This window comes from Herpailurus yagouaroundi, unplaced genomic scaffold (assembly GCF_014898765.1).
Source record: "Herpailurus yagouaroundi ecotype Mexico unplaced genomic scaffold, PumYag 182, whole genome shotgun sequence".
Taxonomy (NCBI): Eukaryota; Metazoa; Chordata; class Mammalia; order Carnivora; family Felidae; genus Herpailurus; species Herpailurus yagouaroundi.
Window position 1 is genome coordinate 29,357,475 of NW_024412413.1, and position 24,399 is coordinate 29,381,873.

The 24,399-nt window shown below is 38.5% G+C and overlaps 1 long non-coding RNA gene across 1 annotated transcript; it reads left to right on the top strand.

Moving 5' to 3' along the window:
* Window positions 1–197: 197 nt before the first annotated feature.
* Window positions 198–24,127, top strand: LOC121040645 (uncharacterized). Its single transcript, XR_005795389.1, has 5 exons — window positions 198–461; window positions 12,871–13,042; window positions 18,781–18,915; window positions 19,281–19,454; window positions 23,407–24,127. It is a non-coding gene; the product is annotated as an uncharacterized LOC121040645 (long non-coding RNA).
* The last annotated feature ends 272 nt before the right edge of the window (window positions 24,128–24,399 follow it).

The following is a 24,399-nucleotide window of genomic DNA, read 5'->3' on the forward strand; positions in this document are numbered from 1 at the left end:
TCTTTCTTTCTTTTTTCTTTCTTTTTTCTTAATTCTGGCAATGCTGAAAGGTTTTTTTTAACAAATTTATTCAGCTGTCTACTTAATAAACTTGGAATCAACAGATATTTTGGCTGTTACATGTTTAAGAAGCACATGCCATGGCTAGTGAACGTCTATCAGTGCTCTTAATATGAAACCATTTAAAAATGTCTATGTTTCAAAAAATATTTTTCCTTGTAGATTCTCCACCTTCAGAGTTCGTTTTTGAGGGTTGTATTTTGATGACCCCAGTTGCAGTGTCTTGTGGCATCGCTCATTTATATTCCTTGTTCTGCAGCACTATGGATCTTCCTCAGAAGAACATGGAGTTGCTTCTGTGGAACTGGTTATCTGCCATGGCCTCAACAATCCATAAATCCATGCATGGAGAGGATTCCCCATGGTCAGAAGTCAACTTGTACATCTAGTTAAAATCCAAGGTAACGGCCAGCAATGGAACATAGCTTAGGTTTTGAAGCCTTGTTCCTGGATATATTCCTTGTCATAAGTTCACAGGAACCAGAAAAAATAGTTTTTGCACAATGGATTTTTTTTAAAGGATTATTGGCCTATTGGGGGTGGAATGTTTTATTTCTTTCCCAGTTTGTCTTCCTTACAAAGGACAGTAAAAGATGAGTAAGTGCAAGCCTATGTGAGCTAGTTTTTTAAGGTCTAAGCAATTACCTGGAGAGAATACATTATTCAGAGTAATAGCTTTTATTCAAACATTTTTAGGAAGTAGTAACACATTTCCTTCTGGGCACTTAATTCCAATAACTTAATAAAAGTTTCCACCGATGGCATATTCCAGAATATCCCTAGATGAAGAATTTGAACCTTTCTCAAAAATGACATTTTTTTTTGACAAACTATACCTCCAGTTTAGTATTTATTTGATGAAGAGAAGACTGTATGGTGGTATCTTACATGGAGGTTGAATTTTACTCATATCCCAGCATACATAACTTTGGGGGTGATAAGCTTAAGCTCTTGAAAAATAAAATAATTGAAGTGTTAAATGATAGTCCTCGGCTTTTCACTTATTATTTAATGTCAGAAATCTATTCAGCAATACTTCAGCTGTCAACAGGAGGAACAGAAGAAACGACACACTATAGGAATCTTAAAATGACAACACTCCAAACTGTAGCAATGAATAACCAAACATTTAATAATACTCTAAAAAATCATTACTTTCCACAGGATACAGCTTCTGAGTGACCTATAAAGGAATTTAAAAATAGCCAGCCAGCCATATTACTGTTACTATTCTAATATGTATTTGTAGAGGGAAATCAAGAGTTCTGCTCCTGATACTGACCCACAAATTCTTGCAAATCAAAGCTCATAGAATTCTTTGTCCAAGACATTACAATATTCACTGGGTCATAAATATGTTCTCATTAAGGATTTAGGATTTCATTTCTTCATTATCACATCTGGACAATTATCAGTTTATTATTACAAAAGATTCTACTTTTACGTTAAAAAATTTAACACATAATTGGCTCCACAGGCGCGCGGCATTCTTCGTTAGCCATTGTAAAGGATGTAAACCTCAAGAATTTCCTCCACTTCACAAACTTTTGTTCAAAACACTCCTAGGGGCCAAGCAATGTAAATCCTGATAAGGATACAATGGTGAATAAACAAAATCAGTACTCTCGTGTTGCTTATGGTTTAGGAGAAAAGACACATTAAATGAGGAGTTAGACAAATTAGTCACTCTGCAAGCAATGCCAAGGAAATGCATCACTAGCAAAGTATGTATCACAGGGGTTTCCAAGGGGATGTTTACTGTGGGCAGAGGGAACCATGAGTGTAAAGGCAGAGAACTGGGAGGAGCTTGGTGCCTTTAAGGGACTGAGGACAGAAATACCAGAATGTCCCGAAGGAGCAGCCAATGAACAGTGACAGAGGTAGGCAGAAGCTATGTTATCTATTAATTTCTGTGCAACCCATATCTTCTGAAATAGACACCAGCAAAAATTAATGACGAAAATGATTAGTACCTGATGATTCTCTATGGGAACTCTTGTTTTATTAGCCAGGTTGTGATGGCCCCTTTTCTAATCCTAAAGGCTAATATGAAATAATTAAATCATGCTGGGGGGAAAGAGGGATACCCCCCGCCCCCAGTATACCCCACCATTACATTTCTCAGACTTCTCCCCATCCACTCCCATGTAATGACAGGATCCTAGGGGTTGTTGCTTAGCATGCTTGGAGCACTGTAGTTCTCAATTCTCATGGAGAACCTCTACGCAGCTTGTTCAGTACAACTTGATGATTCAGTAATATCAGTAAGAACTCAGAATAAATCTAGTCTTTAGTTTTAGAGTTAAGTGTACACTCGAAGAAAATACAATTTTCCAAAGTAAATGTATCATTCTTAAAGTCGTTTCAAACTCGATGCGTGAACACGGCGATAAAGAGGTGCCATTTAGTCAATTCTCTCAAGAGTGGAGGTATTATTTCCCTTGCCAATGATAAGAAAGATAACATTATAAATCGCAGATATGTCTAGTAGGCCTAGGCTTGATAAGAATCTTTGCTGTCTATTCGCAAGTGTTTTTAAATATAGAGATTCCGGTATTTTCCTTTCCTAGTGACTGACAGCATTTCTTGATTTATCTTCATTACTTCATCTCCAGAGTAACTCAAAGGGATTTTTTTTCTGTGAAAATATTAGTCTTCTAAGGATGGTAAATACGTTTGACATTTAGAGAGCAACTCTGAATTCTGAGTATGGTTTCATAAAATTTTTAACATCTGCTTATGAAAAAAGTAATTCCAACAGATTTAGTTCCATTACAATTAACACAAAAGGTGAAATAACCAGTTTCCTGACGGCTATACCAAACCTACAGAGTCTGGGAAGGAAATAATACAAATATCATCTCATAGGTGGTCTCGGGGTGAGGGAGTGAATAGGACTAAGAAAACAGCTTTAATTTTGATTTTAACAGCATAATAAAATTATATATGCAGCTATGTTGTTCATATTTAGCTACATTTATATTAATGGAATAACAATAGAAAATTACTCAATATTCATGCTTCCAAATTCCTTTGGCCTTGGTTACCTGTGTATTTAAAGCAAAATCAGAATGTGGCTGCCTCTTACCTGTTTCAGGTACTATTGTTGTTCTGTATCCATTTACTCTGTATTTCCATCTATTTACATTTAATCAGTTAATGGAACATGGCCAGACATCAAGGTCAGTTGAGGGAAGAGAAGAGTTTGGGCCTCTGTGTGTGGTCACTGCTGCCTAAGAGTGCCTAAGTAGCCACTTTCCTTGGGTCTGTTTCCTCAAAAGTACTTGTCATACTCCATTACTGCTCAAGTCTACTGTGGAGATCAAATAACCCAGTATTTAAGAAGTACAGTGTAGACTGCATCACCATTAATTAGACGCTAAACTACATCTAATCGTAAAAATCATGTCAATTTCTGAACATGAGATCAGTTTACGTTCATTAACTAGGCTCATGAAGTGTCATCTCATTGCAGTTCTGTTGGGCCGAGATATCTAGATATTTTAGTTGTGATCACTAAACTAAGAATGAACGAATCTGCCCTTGAAATTCGGTTTTGGCTCCTGGTAAAATAGTGTGCAAATGTAGTGCTTTGGTGCCTTGCTATTGAAAGTGTAGTCCATGGACCACACAGCATTGGGTCTACCTGCGGTCTTGCTAGAACTATCGATGCCCAGCCTCCACCCAAACCTTTTGAGTTAGAATCTGCTTTGTAGCACGATCTTTAAACGATATGCCTGCACAGTGAAGGCCCAGAAGCTTTGTGGTTGAGGGGTTTGTGCCATTGGAGAGCCCTCAAGGGAATTTAGTGATCAAAGCTGCACTTTGTAGCTTCAAAACTTCTATTATTTACTACTTGTGTGACCTCAGGCATGTTACTGAAATTTTGGCTTCTCATTCTCCTCATCTGTAGTATCTGCCTCACGAGATTAAATGAGATTATGAAGGTTAAATGGGTCAGTACATACCAAACACTCAGAACAGTGATATCCAATATCTACTAGTTATAATACTAAGTATTTAATAAATGCACAGATGAGACCATCGACATATCCTGGGGTGTCTAAAAGTCACTTGTTAGTAATCAGAGCAACTGTAAATGTAAAACCCCACAAGGTAAGTAACAAAATGATTCACTAACTACCTTGTTTCCCCATGGATAATTGTAATCAGATACATACTTTGAGCTGTACTTACTGTTGTGCAGGACTACGAAAATCAATTAAATCTATATAGCTAGAAGTTTCTGTTCTTTATCATCTCCCCCTAACACCAGGTCAGTGATGTTTCTTTCCTTCTTATGGCTGACATTAATACCCTAATGGCTAGTGCTAAGAACTACCCACCCCAGTCAGGATCATTCTTTTTTCAGAGAGGCAATGTATCTTTTCAAAATCAAAACACATGCATAGTAATGCTTAAAGAAGAAGGTTCTGTCTTATGCTACACCTAAGACAGTGAAAACTCCAATAAATATTAAATACCTGCTACAAGCCACCTATGTGGAAAACATACACTATTCAGAACAGAGATCTTAATACTTCAAAAAACACGTAAGCATATGCAAGATTTTTTATTTTTTATTTTTTAATGTGTATTTATTTTTGAGAGACAGAGACAGGGGAGGGCAAGAGAGAGAGAGGGAGACACAGAATCTGAAACAGGCTCCAGGCTCTGAACTGTCAGCACAGAGCTTGATGAAAGGCCCGAACTCACAAACAGTGAGATCATGACCTGAGCCGAAGTCGGACACTTAACCAACTAAGCCACCCAGGCGCCCCAGCATATGCAAGATGCTTAAGATGTATTATCGCATTGAAATACAGAGCCACGCTGTGAACTAATGCTTTATTTTCCTTATACAGATGAAGGGCCTGAAATGCAAAGAAGTAAAATGTTTCAGGACTCAAGTCCTCTGTTTGGAGTTTAAAGTTATAGGCCCACTGTATTATTGGAACATATCTCCCTATTGTCTTATTTAAGACACCTTGGGTAGGATCAAAATTTCCTTTAATAACCTTGACCTGAGTTCCAAGGAGAGTACAAAAGATTATATTGTCTTCGATGTGGGGTTGATGATAATGGCACCTAAGGAAGAGATACTAATATTCCTGTCTCTGTTATAATTTTTACTACTAGTTTAACAGCTTATGTAAGTCATATGATGACGATCACTGTTGGTTAATAATTTTATATATGTGCGTGTCAATATACACATATTTGGTGGGAAAAAAAAACCTCACTGAGAAAATTTAGTTTTAGTGACTGTATTGCTTCTCATCTATAATTAAAATCAATGTTTTCATGATAGAAAAATATTCACAAAAATTGTAGGTAATTTTGTAGGTGTATTAAGATACTGGATATCATTCATAACACTATAACATTATTGAAGGTTCTGTCTTATGTTACACCTAAAGAGAAACTATTAATATTAGCATCTTCTGTAGTTTTCATGTGGCATTTGGACTTTTTTATAATGGTTGATACTTCTATTATCATGAAATATTTGAGTATTCTCTCCTGTGAAGAGACTTAAAAATTTAGCACGTCACTTTTAGTAATTCAAGACCTTTTACTGATGTTAATTTAATTTACCGGTTCTGACAAAAATCACTATTAAATTAGACTTTATACGACATTTACTATTAATAGCACTACCAAAAGCAAAATTATAATGCTGGTATATATAATTGGATATTTTGTTGTTGTTGTAACTTTCTTTCAATTGTAACATTCCACTGAGCTGAGAGATAATATAAAATGACAAGCTGAGGTCAGGACTAAGTGGATGGATGTACATCTTCCCACCCCCCAGTGGATTTTCCAAAGTCAATGTTCATCTTTTATTTATTCTTTAAAAAAAAAAAAAAATGTTTTCCTTTTCTGAAAAAAAATTTGTGAATTCCACATTATTTACTGCAATAAACCCATCACCTCAAAGTATATACCAGCACAAATATTTAAATACAAAACGAAGCTAAACTAACTTACCTTTCTCTTACATACTCTCAACTTTGCCTTCAGATGCGGGACATATGCTCTACCACTATTAATATATAGGTGCCACCTAGTGGCAAAGGTTGAACATTTAGATGTGAACTAATGATCATGGCGTTCCTGTTGTATTACAGATGCATTTTTCTGGTACACATGCTATATTAATACATAGAAGATGAACATTTTAAAGGTGCTGGCCCAAGGACTTGATTAAGATGTCTGTATCATTTATTTGAACGTGTTGCCAACTATCTTGGTGTTTAACAATAACATCTTTTTGACCTATGAAACTAAGCCATAAACATAAACTATCAAACTGTAAAAGAAAGAAGGAAAACAGACCCACAAGATTCTTGGATTTCCATGGATTATTATTTTTATACTTCTAATTTTATACTGATAATAAGTTTCTCTAAAGATATTACTATAATAAATCTATTTTGAATTCCTTTTGAGATTTACACCCCTAATTAATACAAGCAATGTATTTTTGACAGTATATTTGTTTTGACTTAAAACCAACAGCAGAGAAGACAATTAACAAATTTGGAATTTATTTTTCGATGCTTAAATTTTAACTCCCAGTTGCTAAAGTAAATAATGCTTAATACTTTAATCCTGAAAAATAAAACTATGTGCCCATTGGCCTAGTTTTATTTATTTTATTTTTATATTTTTTTTCTAAAATTTAAGTTTTTATTTTAATTCCACTTCTCTGACATGCAGTGGTACATTATTTTGGCCTAGTTTTAAATGCAGGACTTGTGATCGTCAATTACCTCCTGGGACTTGAGCATCATTTCATTTATTAATGATTACAGCTACTCCTTAGAGCACAACTTGTTAGGGAAAGAGACAACCCTGCTTATTTGTTTGTCTGGCATCCAAAGGATAATTAATATTTTTATTACTGTCCCATTTCCAGCTCTTTCCAGCTGCTTAACCACTTCTATTGGGAGCATAAGTCAGTGCTAAGGATTGGCTCTGCCTTAGCCTGAGAAGCAGTTTCCACATATACAACTTTCTTAGTAACACTTGCATCAGTTGCTCTGAGCACCTCTGGAAAGAGCAGGTACTCAATTCACCGAGAATTCCATTATCCTTTGAAAATTATAGCTAGTTTTCTGTGGTTCTCCTCCGGCTAGAAAATCACTCAGGGCAAGGAACTGATTTTCTATTTCAATACAGACTCTTATATATAAAAAGCCCTCAATAAATGTTTTTAATATTCTGAAAATATTCTGAAAAAATGAAACGAAATGTATGAAATGAGCTGTGATCATTAGGTAGCTCTCATAGGGAAGCACAGTGACTTATTCATGATGAGTGTACTAAAACCACTTTCAGATGCACAACATCTCTCGCACCCTGAGCTCTGTGTTATACACTAGGCACATCCTTGTGGATAAAACAGATCTGTATAGGGACTGAACACAAAGTCCTTTAATCACAAGGAAGCTCTTGACTCAGGCTTGCTAGGCCACAGAATCATGAATATGAGCCACCTAGATAATGCCCACAGCAACGATCTTCCTCTTCAAGTGCACCTGAAAATATATTTTAAGTTCATTATCATTCTACAATTTAAATAGGTTTGGAAATTTAAATACTTATTTTTTGCCACGTTTCAACTTAACATTAGCTGAGTCCCTACCCTGTTCCAGGACCTGTGCCCTGAATATAGGTTTAGTTTCCCAGGGAGAAAGCTGAAGCTGACAGCTACTGAACAACTTACTCAAGGTTGCAAAGCTAACAAGTGACTGAAGTTGGAAGCCACACAGTCTGTTTCCTTGTATCATTGCTCTACTCCATGAAATGGGGGGGAATGTGATGAATTTTAAATTCAGCTCAGATTAGTCAAGGACATAACTCAGAGTGGATATTCAAAGTCAAACTTCTGCAGTCATACTGCATATTGTAATACCGTCCTGGAAAAATGCTGAGTCTCAGTAGTTGATGTCCAAAGGTTCTGTGGTAAATTATTTATGGGAGGAGAAGTTTTTAAAGAGAGAAAAGAAACAGTGTGCAAAATTGTGCTAGAATCCTCACATCATTAGAGCTGTTTCTTGGCCCCTTTCCCCTTTCTTCTTAAGGTGAAAGTATAAAGCACGTTCTGATTGCAGAATTCTTCATTCTCTAAATTAGGAATCAGCTGTCACTAATGGAAGTGGGTGGAAATGGAAAATTGCTGGCTGCTGGCAGGGGAGGAGCCCAAGAGCTGCCACATGGCAGCCACGGTTAAGGAAAAATATAGAATACGGTGTAAAAAAATACAGGCAGTAGCCAATATCAGGAGGTCAGTTGAAAGCTTTGGGTATAATGAAGTGTCCAAATGTAAGAGCTAAGTATCACCATAAGGAAAGCATCAGGAATGAGAGGAGGTAAGAATTTAAACAGGAAATGTGGATGAAATTAATAGAAAATACGGACTTGGGGCGCCTGAGTGGCTCAGTCGGTTGGGTGTCCGACTTCAGCTCAGGTCATGATCTCATGGTCCATGAATTCGAGCCCCGTGTCGGGCTCTGTGCTGACAGCTCAGAGCCTGGAGTCTGCTTGGATTCTGTGTCTCCCTCTCTCTGACCACAGCCCCCATCTCGCTCATGCTCTTCTGTCTCTCAAAAATAAACAAACATTTAAAAAAAGGAAAGAAAAGAAGGATTTAGCTAGGAATAATGCTATGTAAGATGTTGCAATTCCTCTGTCACTCGTTACCATAAGACCCAGTCATAAATATGACAAAAGACAGGGAGTTTAAATTTTGGTGTACGTTAAAATTCTTTTTTCAAAATAGTTTCCACTGGTCAATGGTATGTTTATGATTTTTCTAGCTTAAGCTTCCTACCTTAAGCCTCACCACTCCTTTAAGACATTTTTTATTTATTTATGTATCTATAAATCATCTATTAGATTCTGCATTTATCAGGAAAGAGTTGACAATGAATAAGCCCAATGACTATATTAGCATTGATTAGTTTGTCCAGTAATCAATTGATCAAACAATTGATTGGTTTGTCCTGCTTTGTAGCAAAGCTGTTGACTTGGAGGAAAAGAGAGTCCATAGAAGCAGAACAGCATTAAGATTTGAAGGGGATTAAGTGTGGTGATGCATTGGGGCACCTGGGTGGCTCAGTCGGTTGGGGATCTGATTTAGGCTCAAGGCATGATCTCACAGTCTGTGAGTTCAAGCCCTGCGTTGGGCTCTGCACTGACAGTTCAGAGCCTGGAGCCTCCTTCAGATTCTGTGTCCCTCTCTCTCTGCCCCTCTTCCACTCGCCCTCTGTCTCTCTCTGAAAAAATAACATAACATAACATAACATAACATAACATAACATAACATAACATAACATAACATAAAATAAATTTTCCCAAAATGTGGCGATGCATTGCTGATAGAGGCTGGAGGGAGAAAGCTGATTGGTCTAGACTACATACACAAGACAGAATCACACATATTTTACTGAAATCCTTGAAGTCAAGTGTGTTTTAGAACACAGAAATTTTCAGCATTTAGGTTGTTCATCTTCCTTAACCATTGTTCTACAAAAACTATAGAACACTAAAGTGTAGACTCATAACAGCTACTTTGCAAATAGAAGACAGTCAGTGCTCACCGAATTTAATATATATTAGGTATGTTACATGTAAGCTGCCCAGTAATTTAAATAGTTTCCCTAAGGTGCCTCGTTAGCGCAGTAGGTAGCGCATCAGTCTCATAAATAGTTTCCCTAGGCAGTGATCAAGCATCAAGTTTACTTATCCAGGTAGATTAATTTATGATTCATCTTGATGTACCTAAGAATCTTTTCTATTCCATTACCAAATATACTACCCGTTCCTAAAATTATATTTATATGCAAATATATAAATATATATTATATGTAAATTCATACTATAATAGGTATACTGTAATATGTATATAAGATATTATGTATATGTATACATATATACACATATATAGACATTTATAATTTCATATGACAAAATAGTTCCCTTTGGTATGCCATTATGCTTAGGCTAGTGATAATCTAAAAAAGGATAGGAATGATTTATGTTTGTCTTTGCCTTACAAGTGTTAATCAGACCTTCTACAGATTACTTAATTAAGGATTTTGTGTGTGGTGGGGAGGAGAGATACATTCAATAAACATACACTTAAAACAGATGGTAGGTCCAGTTTGGGATGCCATTCATTCATTCACTCACCCATTGTGTTTTGTGTTCTTCCCAAATGTCAGGGACTACTCTAAGTGCTATAGATACAGCTAAGGGTTATATTCAAAATATTTAACCACTTGTACTATGGATATCAATTAATCAGAACAGACACTGACCAAATGACACTCTAGGAATGACTGCATATAAAAAATAGTCTCTGCCTCCAGGGGGCTTAGCATTTATTGGGGAAGATTGATGAGTTAATAGGCAACAGATCTAACAAGGGTAAACACAGGACAATAACACTTCTTCAAATAGTCTATGAAGTTGTTTTTTCCTTATTTATATTCTTACCTACTCCATAATTCTTGACACATTGAAAATTGATAATCCAGAGGAATCCAATTAGCCAAAAATTGTTATCTTCAGAAGACAATTTAAAGTAAAATCATCTTTAGGGACTTTTTAAGAGAGTTAACTTTTGAAGTTGGCAGCTTCTTTCTTTCTTTTTTTTTTTTAAACAGGATATAAATCTCTCATAGCTGCTAAATCATCCATTTAAACCTACCTTAAAGATCTGTTGCTTTCAAGGTCCCGTATTTGTTACATAGCATATTAAGATTACTGCATAGATCATATTTCATGTTAAATATGCTTTCAGAAATTGCCATGATTGAAAAACATCAGAAATTGAAGCAAAGAAAATTATCCCATTTTTATTCGAATCAACCAACTAAATTACCTCCTACCCTACTTGCTATGATTTGGAACCTAGTCATAAATGCTCAGAAACAAATGACTTTAAGGAATTTTGTTTGTTAATTTCTAAGACTTGAGATAGAAAATCCTTAGTATGTTAGCCTCTTAAACATTTTCAGGATGTTAATTAAATTACTGATTATTTTTAAATTGAAGAATTTTCCCAAAATGTAAATTTTACCCCTGTAGTCAAATATCAGGATATCTATTTTCTAAAAATATTTCCAGATATGGACAAAAAAATTAGAAGTCAATCCCTAATGCATAAATAAAAGCTATATGCAGTTTTAATGTTACTTAGGAATACAAATAGATATATAAATTAATTAAATTATGCAAAAATACACTAGTAGACCCGTGACCTAATACGTTTCCTAAGTGGCCCATCTCATTCACTGAAATACCTGTTTTTCTTCTTACAGATGTCATACTTCTCTTATGCAGTGTCCGTGGTGCATTGCAGATGTTGCTTTGACTCATAATTTCCTCTAGGTGGCGATATTTTCAAGGAAGCCACGCCAGCACACCCACCTAATTAGAGAATTGAGCTATATCAGCACCCAGTATTTACACCTTACTCTAGCTACTATTTTAATCTCCACAAGACGAAAAAATACGATTTGGGACACCATAAGATTTTAAGTTCTGTCTCCAAAATCTAACAAATTGAAGAGATGGGTATTATCCACTTTAAAATTCTGAATACATGCTTGAGAAAAGATGTTTCAAACACATTTGTCTGAATTAAGCTAAGATTTTGATTTGTTAAGAGGTGACAGAAACATGTTACTCAGATTTTAGTTTCTGGACTGTCTATAACCTCTTTTCTAAATCCCTGACATTGTTATTTTATGTGATGCTTCATTGATCTCTTTAGATTGGTACTTGTTTTTTTCCACACTATCCACAATTGCTCTTTTGTGGGTATTCCATTGATGAATGAGGAAAAGTTGGTAAATAGTGCTAATCCCACTTCCATTTTAGATCCTTCCATAATCTATCAAAAAGAGAATGAGACAGGGTGCCAGGGTGGCTCAGTTGGTTAAGCATATGACTTCAGCTCTGGTCATGATCTAGTGGTTTGTGAGTTTGAGCCCCGCTTTGGGCTCTGTGCTGACAGCTCAGAGCCTGGAGCCTGCTTCAGATTCTGTGTCTCCCTCTCTCTCTGCCCCTCCCCTGCTCACTCTCTGTCTCTCTGTCTCTCTCAAAACTAAGTTAACGTTAAAAAATTTTTAAATAAAAAAAGAGAGACAGAGACAATAACACAGAAAGAGACTCCTTTAATGTAGATAAATGTATGAGGTGGAAAGTACTCTACAATTCAGAAAGATAGGACTTTTTCTTCCCTTTCCCACATTCTTTGTGTAATAGATGTCTTTCAGGACCTTCATCCAGCCACACTTGCCATTTGTATATATAAATTTAGCTTTCTTCTGTTTTGGAACTTCACCTTTTGCTTCTGTTTGTGTTTAAAATTTTCAGAGGTCCACCCTAAGGCTTTAACCTTCCAGAGATGTGGGGCTCACAATGATGAAGCATGACTCCAGTGTCTCTCTCCTAAATGCTGTCACAGACTAATTTGTAGGATCCAGTAATCCTTAAAAAAAAAAAAAGAATATAGAATTAAAGTACCAATTAATATTTATATAGCTATTTGCAAGGCATTTTCACATTTTTGATATACTTTGACACTTTTAACAAACCCGGGTCATCAGAAAGCAAAAGTGATCACCATCCCCATTTTACACATAAACCTCAAAGGAGTTAAGGTCTTTCTTTGGGGTTAAAATTGGTCACTGAAAACCCAGGCCCCAAAGCCTTTTGTTTTTCCTTTGTAAGCCCCGTAGCTTTGGCTATGTCCAGCCGTTTAGAGTAAGACTCAAATTCTGTCCCCAGTGCCTTCCTTTGGCCTGGACCTGACCCCACACGCCATGAGCACACTGCTGTATTCAGCAAGAGGAGTTTCGATTTGAAGTGGTTTGTCTTGGAAGCTTCCGCTTGGAGAGGATTTATTGAACCAACTTATGAGAACCTCCCAGCTTTCTGATTGGTGCCCTGAGCAATAAAGGTAAGCACTGGGGTTCAGGGCACTCACACTAAAACTTCTGCTGGCATTCCATTTGGATCCTTGACAAGGTAAGCTCCATCTCTCTCGCAATCTTCTCCTTGGCCACTGCCCAAAAGGCAAAGCCCATCATCCCCTGCGGTTTGTTTATCTATCTGCCCTCACCTAGAGTCCCACTGATGTCCCCTCTCTCTAGTCCTGCCCTCCTTTGCCCTCCTTCTGTGATCTTCCTCTGCTACCTCTGGAAACCTCAAGTCAGGGCCAGTTACAGAAATTGTAGGGCTCAAGTGCAAAATGTGAACGTAGGGCCCCTTGCATGAAAAAGCAGGGGAAGAAGCTCTTTCCTTTCTTCTGTGCTCTCTTTCTGAACCAGTCACAGTGGTTTTTAAAAAATCATTCCTTAACGTTTATTTACTTATTTTCAAAAAAGAGAGAGAGCACAAGCAGGAGGGCAGACAAAGAGGGAGACAGAGAATCCCAAGCAGGCTCCACGCTGTCAGCACAGAGCCCGACGTGGGGCTCAAACTCACAAACCGTGAGATCATGACCTGAGCCGAAATCAAGAGCTGGATGATTAACTGTCTGAGCCACCCAGGTACCCTAAAAAGATACTTAAGTGTCATGTTCCCTTGGGTGAGGTGCAAGTATAGAACCTCATGGGAGCCCAGACCCTGCCGTAGCACTTTCGGTGTGGGGCTTGTATTCCTCACCCCCTATTCATCCCCAAGTCCATACGTAGACCCTCAGTGGGGGCAGCAACAGTCACTGATCGGTAGGGGTAGTGGGGTGCCGGAAGCAGGTGGCTGAGGCCTTGTCCAGGGAGCCAGGGAGGCAGGACAATAGGTGAGCCGAGGTTCTAAGCTCTCACACATTCTCCATCGTCCCATCAGATTTCATTTACAAAACAAATTGAAAGGTAAGATTATAAGAATTTGAAGGCAATGTCCACAGAGTGTTAGAGAGCAAGGCCCCGTTTGAGGGCATTAGGAGCACACTCTGGAAGCTCACCTGCCCCATGAGGGGAGGCCTTCCCAGCATCTCTGTCTTTTTTCACATGGAACCTTCTGTCTTAAATCCAGTGCTCCTCCAAGGAACGTGGCTTCCCTTGAAGCTGTCTGAACATACACTGCTTATTCTCTCAAGTTCATGAAGACCAGCGTGAGGGTGGGAGGCATAACTCCTGCTCTGCAGTGCTGCCCACTTGTAAACCATGACTCTCAGCCTAATGTGAGTAAGCACCACAGCAAGCGCATGACCAAGGCCCTTCCACGCTTTTCCTTTTCATCGATCAGGCACCCATACACTCTCCATCTTGCAGGGATCATTGTATCGTCTCCAGAGCCCAATCTTCCTCATCACCCCAACCTTGCCAACCCCCCATCTCTGCTGGAAACCCATGCCATAATAGCTATTTCACAGGCCCCTGGCCTCCACCCCACTTGTCTTCGTGTCTGCCATGTCACTTAATTTTGTTGTCATATCTCAGTCTTGCCGTAATCAGGGGCCACAAGACCAGTAAAATCTTAAATGTTCCTTTTCTATGGCAACTCTCTTCTCTTATTTTGTTCTCTAGCCCTGAAGAGCAGCTCTTCAAGAGAAGCACAACTTTTTAGGGACGAGCAAGGGAATGGCTTCTTGCGATGGAGTAGAGAGCAGGTTTTGATTTGGGCTGCAGGGTTTTAAATTGTCCCATATCAAATTGTCTCGTGTTTCATGTTTTAGTACTTCTGTAGTTGATGTCATGTGCTTTTGATAGTGTTATCACATTTCCAACTGTTTTATACATACACACGCAGACACACACACACACACACACACAATTTCCATTCTAGAAACTGGAGGAAAGAAAACACACTTTCTTCTCCACACTCCATCCTGCCAGCTCTCTCCATGGAGGCCCACTACACATTTTTCTTAGATTTCACTGTGACTCTCAGACCCACCAACACTCATTTTTCTTTCACTCTGCCAAATCCTTCCTGGCTTCATTTTAATTAGTAATATATCTAAATTTCACAATCTATCACTTGACCTGCTTTCTTGAAAATATCCTCAAATCCTTTGCTGTTGTTGTTGTTGTTGTTGTTGTTGTTGTTTTTAGTTGCATCAGCCCAGAAAATCAGGAACTCAGGGTCACTAACAATGATTAAAAATAGTACTAAACATTCCATGCTTCATATGTCTCACCTTGGTTTTATCTAATTTACTCTTCGCAGTGATCTTATGAGGTGACTATAATTATCCTCAATTTACAGAGAAGGAAACTGAGGACCGGCAAGATTCAGGTGACCTGTTCACGTTATTTCTGAAGTTAGAATGTGTGCTTCCCAAACTTGAGTAAGTGAGAATATCATGCAGAGATCTTACAAAATATGGTTTCTGGGATATCCACCTTGGATATTCTGATTTGGGAGGGTTTGCAAGTGGTAAACGAATCTGCATGTTTGACAAGCCTCCCAGGTGATTCTCTGACGCTCCGTTGAGGTTCCCATGATTGTCCTTTCGTTAGGTTTTTATTTGGATCTCCCCTGGAAGAGAAAAGACTATGTGGAGGAGGAAGGCAGCTTAGGAAGCCCTCGCTCTTCCTTTGGATCATCACAGTCCTATTATTATTGCCCTCCTGCAAGCGAAGTGAGATTAGAAAGATCTGTGTCCAAAACCAAATTGACTTTTAAACACAAATCATACAATGAGTAATAGATCAGCTTTGTCAATTATAGGAAAAATAGTCTTATTCAAGTTATTGACACAACTTGAAACCATAGCATTAATTGATAGAAAATCGAATGGTTTTTCTTTCTGTATGGATTCCTTTCTTTTTCTTTTGTTGTTTGTTGTTGTTGTTGTTGTTGTTGTTGTTGTTGATTTTGACAATTGTGACTTTTAATAAAATTCTTCAATGGTATTCTATAAACTGTTACAATATTTCTACTTCTGACCATGAGAAAGTAAAACAGGCAGGGACATGTCCTGGCTTCTTTGTATAATTATTCACCTAGAGATTATAAGATAGAGGAGTGACATTATAAATTTTGTTAAAATGAAACATTATAAAAACATCTTATCATTAAACACGTGATTTTTAAATATATCAATAGCAGAAACACCCAGCATGTTTGTTTAATAGCCTGTGATTTTTCTTTTTTTTTTCAATTTTTTCAATTTTTATTTATCTTTCAGAGAGAGAGAGAGAGAGCGTGAGCAGGGGAGGGACAGAGAGAGAGAGAGAGGGAGACACAGAATCCAAAGCAGGCTCCAGGCTCTGAGCTGTCAGCACAGAGCCCGACGTGGGGCTGGAACTCACGAACTGTGAGATCATAATCTGAGTCGAAATCAGACACCTAACTGACTGAGCCACCCAGGTGCCCCTTTCTTTTTTTTTTTTTTCTTTCCTTTTTTTTTTTTTTTAATGTTTATTCATTTTTGAGAGAGAAAAAGAGAGAGTAGGGAGGGACAGAGAGAGAGGGAGAGAGAGAATTCCAAGCAGGCTCTGCACTGTCAGTGCAGAGCCTGACCTGGCACTTAAACTCACGAACCCTGAGATAGTGACCTGAGCCGAAGTCAAGAGTCAGACGCTTCACCAACTGAGCCACCCAGGAGCCCCGATAACCTGTGATTTGTCTGACTTGCTAATAACCTATATGTTGTAAACCGTACTGCCTTTGAAAGTCTGGGACTCTACATGCATTGCAGGGTGTTTTACCTTTCCATAATTCCCTTACTTGCATGTTCACCTGATTTCACTGCATTCATAGTATTCAGTGTATCTGGAGAACTTCTGAAATGTTACATTCCATTTTTTTCCCTTATGTCAGTGGCTGCTTTATTAGATGGAGACAGCTGGGATAACATATGTTTCTTTAAAAGAAACCTTTAAAATTTAAAATTTGAGAACACACTTTAAAAATCCACCAAAAAGTAGGGTGAATTTTGCCTCTTATGAGATTTATGAGATATTTTAAAGGATTTAAACACCAGCTTGTCAGAAGCCATACCCTACACTTGAAAGCACATTGCAACAGGAATTAAATCCAGAGATCTTTTCATTAATTTTTGGTGCAGTTTCATATAAGTCATTTAAATCATTATATGTCTTTATTTACAAATCAAAGTTAATAAGGCTTGTCTGGGTACCTCAGAGTATGTATTTCAAGACGAGATGAAGCAATGCAAGTAACAACCGATGGATGAAGAGTGGGAGACAAGGGCGGGGAAACACAGTATTTACCAGACATTCATTCTGTTTACTGGTCATCCATTTGGTGTTAGGCACCAGGCCAAGCACATCACATAGATTTTTCCATTTAATCTTCACAATCGCTTCCATAAAGTAGACCTATTATTCCACATATTAAGGGCAGGATAGTAAGGTTCTAAGAAATTAAGTAATTTGCTTAAGGCCAAAAAGTAAATTGCAGAGCCCTATTGGCAAATTCTTTTGACTCCGCCTTTCACACGTATCAAGAATCAGTCACTTCTCACCACCTCCACTGTTGCCACCCAGGCACAAGCTACCACCAAGGCTTGCCTAGGCCACTGGAATAGCTTAACTCCTATTCTATTTTTGCCTTTGTCGCCCGACAGTCTGTTCTTAACACATAAGAGGGAGCCATTTAAAATTCGTCAGATCATTCACACCTCTGTTCAGAAGCCTCAGATAACTTCCTAACTCATTCAGAACAAATGCCAAAGTCCTTAATAAGTCATAGACCCCTATGCATTATCTGGGGTCTTGCCTCCTGATATTTCTTTGGCTTTGACCTCTTAGGAGTCTGTGCTTTGCAGGCTCTAATCCAGCCACACTGGCCAGCTGTGTACATACATCCCCACGCATTTCCCTCACCTTGCTCTTTCTCAAACACTGCAGCCATGTTCCTTCTTGGGCCTTTTGCATGGGACTGTTCTCTCCAACAGAAATTCTCTGTCCCTAGCCATCTACTTGTGTCTCTTTCTCGTCCTGTTCAAATACTTGCTCCAACGTCACCTTCTTAACAAAGCTTTGTCTAAATTGCTTCATTCCCAAACTTGCTCTCTCCCTTGCTTTATTTTCTCCTTGCAACACATCACCATCTGCCACCGGGAAAAAGAATATATTATTTTGATGACATCTCCCATTTCTCCACTAATAGATAAACATCATGGAGGTAGGCACTCATGTGTTTTCACTGTTGTATCCTTTTGGGGAGTGTCCTGAAGTTGAGCTCCTTTCTTGTTTTGTTGCTGTTGTTGTTGTTTTGTTCTGTTTGTTTGTTTAACGTTCATTTATTTTGAGAGAGAAAGACAGAGTGCAAGCAGGAAAGGGGGGGGAGAGAGAGAGAGAGAGAGAGAGAGAGAGAGAGACACAGAATCCAAAGTAGGTTCCAGGCTCTGTCAGCACACAGCCCGACAAGGGCTCGAACTCGTGAGCCATGAGATCATGACCTGAGCCAAAGTCGGATGCTCAACTGACTGAGCCACGCAGGCGCCCCTGAGTTCCTTTCTTGTAATTGCTTTTGGATGAAGGAGATATGCCTCGCCAAGGTAAATGCCTTCCCTGGAGAAGCCCCCACTAAGTGACCAGTGAATGAGGCGATGAAGAACCAGACCCCTTCCCACAATCTGCGACAACCATGAGGGGCCATCTAGCTCAAGAGCTCCCAGAAGACAGGCCGAGGCCCTTTGTGCAACCACGTGTTTACAATTCATCTTCTCCCTCTACCCAGTTTTGCTTCTTTCACTTTTTTCTAATTGTTGTTCCTTAGAGTAAACCCAATAAACCTCCTGCAAGCAAATTTCCATCTCAGATGTTCTTTCCTTGGGAACCCAATCTATGCCCACCACCAACAAAAATCATGTCAAACAGTAGGCGCTTCAACAAATATCATTTCAATAACTAGGTAAGTAAATCAATGAATGAATAAACTAGGATAATACAGGTTCAGAACCTGTATTCCGGAGTCAGAAAGATCCTGCATGTGAATCCCCACTCTACCTCTCAATTCCTGTGACTTAGAATTCCTCACTTAACAATTAATTTCCCTCATCCATGAAAGACATTATACCAGTATCTTTCTCAGAAACTTTTTGTCAAGATTAGATGAGAGAAAGCTTCTAAGACTCCCATCCTAGTAAACGGAACATTTAAGTTCTTAATAGATGCTATAAAAATAATCATTACTCTTACTATTTCTTCAAGAAATGTGGCCAACTTCCTACATCAAGAGTTATTTCTTTCTGTCGCTTGATTCAAATCTATTACCAGGTGAGAATATGAAGAAGGAAATAAATGAAGACACTTACCTTCATCATCCCTGGGACAATATACATGAGAGTAAAGATGGGGAACACAAAAACAGTCATTATGGACACAGGTTAAATAGACTAAATAAAACTATAGTCACAGACTGCTTGATCAGAAAAATAGTGGAATATACCAGTAAGTATTATAATTCTGTTAGGACGGTACTGGACTTAAGTTAGGCTGTCATCTAAGTGATTCTAACAGTTACATATGAAGGAATATTTCAAGATCTCTGGCTAAAGTTTATTCCAGTATTTAATCCCTCGGTGCCATCAGATTCTCCTTCAAATAACTTTTCATCTGTTTCTAAAACTTTAATCTATTGCATCCAGTTTTGGCTACTATACGAATACAGGACCACTGATCTCTGTCTTTTTTGAGCCTCAAATACAGTATTCTAATTAATCAATGAGTTATTTACTGAACCTGGTGCCAAATACTGGACTGGGCTTGAAGACAAGTTCTAATTCACGTTCCTCCTTGCTGTTCTCTGACCTCTTTGGAGGCCCAGAGTCCCTTTCATCTTTTATAATTGTCTCATTTTCATTTTTGTAGATTTTCTTTGAATGAGCTCCAATTTCTCTACAACTCTCATAAATACTTCAGGAAAGGCTTGATTATTGCCAAATATGGGAGAAAGATTACTACTCATGATAAGCTTGTCATACTCCTATTAATATACTCCAGCATAATGTTAGCTTTTTAAAAAATTGCTTTATGCTGCTGAATCATACGATTTGTGTTAAATGATGAGTTTTAAGCCATTTCCCCCTTGGTACTTGAGCACACAAAGTCTTTCTTAAATCAATTGAATTTGTTTTTTTGTTCCTCACTGTACTTTCATTTGAGCTTGGTAAATCCAATCCTACTTTTTCTTTTTAGTTGTTTTTTCTACACTTTCAAGCTGAATTCTCTCTCTCTCTTTCTTTTTTTTTTTTTCCCAAAGAATTGGCAATTCTTCCTATACCCTTCCTGGTTTTAATTCAATTCAACACAATAGTTGGCACCTACTATGTGACAGGCATGTGCTAGATGGAATTATGGGCACAGAATTATTAAACATGAGCTTTATTAAGAAGTTCTTAATATTTCAAGTGCCAAAATAGAGAAATGCATGCATTCAGAGGGAGGTCAGTAGGTGGCTTCCTGGTGGAGGTAATGCTAACTTGAACTGCAATGATTAAATAGGAATTAAATAATGAAGAAGACGGGAGCCCAGCATTCCAGGAAAGGGGTAGTTACTATACAATTACAAGTTTAGAGACTTAAGATAGTAAATGTATGGGGAGACTATAAACAGCTTCTCATCACTAGTATAGAATGCAAGCTGAGGAATCGTAAGAAACTTTATAAACATCATTTCAACCTAAGGAACTAATAAAATATTATCTAATCTTTGGCTGGCCAGTGGTTAATCACCCTTAGTACCATTGATCCTCATTATTTGCAGATTCCATGTTTGTGAATTTGCCTACATGCTAACATTTACCTATGACCCCAAGACCAATATCCAGGTGCTTTTGTGGATATTCACAAGCTTGTGCAGAGTGGTGAAAAGTTAAGTCGACCAACCCGCACATTCCCAGCTGAGGTCCGACAAGATGACTCCCCTACTTTCTTATTTCGGCTCTCCTACTCTAAGCAAGCATCCTTTCTGAGGTCTACTTAGTGCCATGTGCGTTTGTATTTTGTGCTTTGGTGATTTTGCTACTTAACATGGGCCCAAAGTGTAGTCTGCATAGTTCAGGAGCGCTGCAAAGTGCAAGAAGGGTGTGCTGTGATTTCTGGGGAAGATATGGATGTTAGCTAAGCTTCACAATTAACAAGGCTAAACTAATCGGAAGAGAACCGTGTCTCCACACAAAGTCACGGCCGTGCCCGAACTTTGACTTTTCCTCAGTATGGAGGGTAGCTTGGCATTTGGTGATTTCAGCGCATTGTCAGTACTGCCAACCCATGCTTACCTTTGAGCATCGTTGCCAGTGACGTCCTCGAGTGAAAAGTGTCGGCAGGGAATCTGTGCCAACCGTGTACAGTTCCACCAAAGTGGGCGTGAATTGCCTTTGTAGATCTTCAGTGAGTCTTTATTGATGGTGACTATAATGGCGGTGACAATGATGACAAAAATGGGCAAATGCTGCACATTCACCTAAAATGAAGCAGCTGCACCCAGACTAGGAAAATACATGCTGTGAGGGCACGTTCAATACAACTAAGTCAATCTGATGCTTAGCAAACTGCTTCTTCACGCACGGCTTTGTACTAGGATCGACCATGGGCAACACAGACTCTGTCCACAGGAAGTTTGCAATCTAGTGGATTTGTGAGGGTAAGACCGTTGTTTACAGTGATGTATATTAAGGAGACATAAAGAGAAGGGATTAAAGTGTTACGGGGTTTTAATGGTGATCAAAATCATACTTGGTAGTGGGGGAAATCTCTAAAAACGCTTACAAGGGAGATCATAAAGGAGATCATGTTTGAGCTAACCTTGGAAAGAACATGGTCAAAGCCAGGAAAACATGAGGCATTCAGAGGAGAAAGCATCCAGCTTGCTTTGAGTGCAGACTCTGTGAAGGTAAGAAGCAAGAAATGTGACTAGAAAAGAAGGCTGCACTCAAATGCAATTGGAAGTGTTTGAGCAGAGGAAAAATAGCAGGAACGCTCCACCTTTGGAAGTGTTATCTTTTGAGAGAGGGCTGGAAGAGGCACGTGAACAGTTAAATCATTCTGGATGCAGATCCTGAGGGAGATTTTGAAGCCCAGGGACAGGTGGCTGCAGGAGTAGTGGAAAGGGGACAGACATGGCACATTTTGTTGCGCCTGCACACACAGGAAGCTAAGTCTTACAGAGCTGAGTTCTACGGGCAGAAAGGGTTGATGGTCATAGGAAATTCAGGAGAAGCGCCTGACTGGATTCCATTTTATACAAGTTGAGTTTCAAAGTATCAACAGATACGTAAGTGAAAATACACAAGTGGACACTTGGCAAATTGGGTATGGGTCATGAGAGAAATTGGAATAGGATTGGTTATTTGAAAGACATCTGCTTAAAAAACAGTCTTAAATCCTATAAAGTGAAAATCCTTTCACGAAAAAGTGAAAGCAATCAAAATATGTCCCACATGTAGAAATGTGTATATAAAAATATATAGCATACATACGTGTGTTTAAATGTGTTGTCTCACTGAATTCTCAGTGTAATTTTGTGGGTCAGTTATAGATTGAAAAAAGGGTGGAAATTCTTTCATTTAGAAATCAGGAAGGAAAAACTACCCCCCCCCAATTAAGGAGAAACGGAAGAAAATGAGGGTGGAGGGTGGTGGAAAGAGCTCTTAAAATTCAAAGGTTCTTTCCTTGTTTTGCCTTAACCAGGTGCCTATTATTTATTTCTTATGTAGCCTGCTAGACTAGGATTTTAACTGGTATTCCCGACTTTCTTTCAGTTCGTCAATGCTCCATTCATCTGTTAGTGTGATCTTGAAAACGTTGCTATAATGTTTTGTTCCTCTGCTTAAATACCCACAGCGGTCCCCCCTTTCTTATCACAATGTCAAAGCCCCCTGAGTTCTCATTCCCAGCACCGTTGGCTCTGAGCTCACTCTGGGGCACTTGGCATTTATCAGACCCAGCAATGTAGGTTCAGATCTGTAAAACATTTCTGCTGTTGCTCGTTCCTGCCCACAAGCTTACCTCCTCCCAAATACTAGCAAAATCTTATTTAGCCTACAAGTTCCAGATCAAATGTAACGCCCTCAGATGCTTTTCTGATTTCCATATCCCAAGCAAATGGTCAGTCCTGTGTTGCCCAAGTAGCCAGCCCAGAATGATGTTGGATTAACAATTCTCGGTGCTCATGGGAATCTGACAGGATTGATTCCTTTGAAGGAATTGCATAAAACTAAGCAACCAAACATAGAATAAGTCTAGGTTTGTTTGCTCGCTTTTAAGTAAAATATTAGGACACGTGTAAATTTGAAGCCCTATCTATGTTAATATCAGAGTAAATTTAATTGAAAACTGCCTTGGGTGTATATGAAAGCTACCAAAGTGTAACCAGTGTTTTTTTGCATTCCGTACCACCTAGATTTGCTCAGACATGAAGTATGTTACGAAGAATGGTGGCTTCAGCAAACATTTGCTACAGACAAGGGACTACTTTAATGTACGCCTATTGTGAAAACGATTATAAAGGATGGTTCTTTCAAGCAGTCCTCTGTTATTGCATATACACAATCAGATTATAAACATTTTCTGTAAGGCCATGTTTGAAACAACTCTGTGGATGTGAAGTTATAAAATAACAACAGTGTTCAGTTTGATTCTTTTGGGACGTGACTCAATATGCAGTTTCAGAAGCACAAACTGAACTTCTAATTATTACTCAGTGGGCGTGATCTTAAAGCCCACCGTCTGCCTCTCGGTTGAACTCTCTAAACCGATAAAAGGGTGCTGTATTACTGAAGACACAGCACAGGCAAGAAAAACTTTCAGAGCTTCAAGCCATGAAAATTGCATTTCACTTCTGCCCTTTTAAAAGTGTGTATGAGATCCAGCCATAGACAGTCTCACAGCAGAGTCAGCATGCCTTTCCAGGCTTTACTACCAAGCAAGGGTTTTATAATACAGGCAAATTATAATGCAGATATGTATTAAAACTGTTGAATGAGGACAATTTGTACCTTGTACTTTCCAAGAATTTTTCCAAGAGACTTTTGTTCTTTTTTGTTACAGATCTAGGCAAAATTAAATAAAAGTTGATAGCTTGAGGAAACAAACTTTACAAAAGGCAAGCTAATTAAAATATTGCTGAACACTGAAGAAATTTTGACAGATGTCTTATTTCCGGCATTAATTCACAACTTCAGACCTTAACGAAAATTCTACTCCGTCTTTTGTTCTTGCCGATATCCAAACCCTCTCACCTTCTGCTTTGTGTAAAAGTGTTTCCAGGCAACCCCATCATAACTATTGCTTTTGTCTCATACCCTTTGTCCACCTCAATTCTTTTGTCATTTCTGTTACATAGATAGGCAATTCCAACTATACCTTTGCTACTTACGGAACCTATTTGGCATTG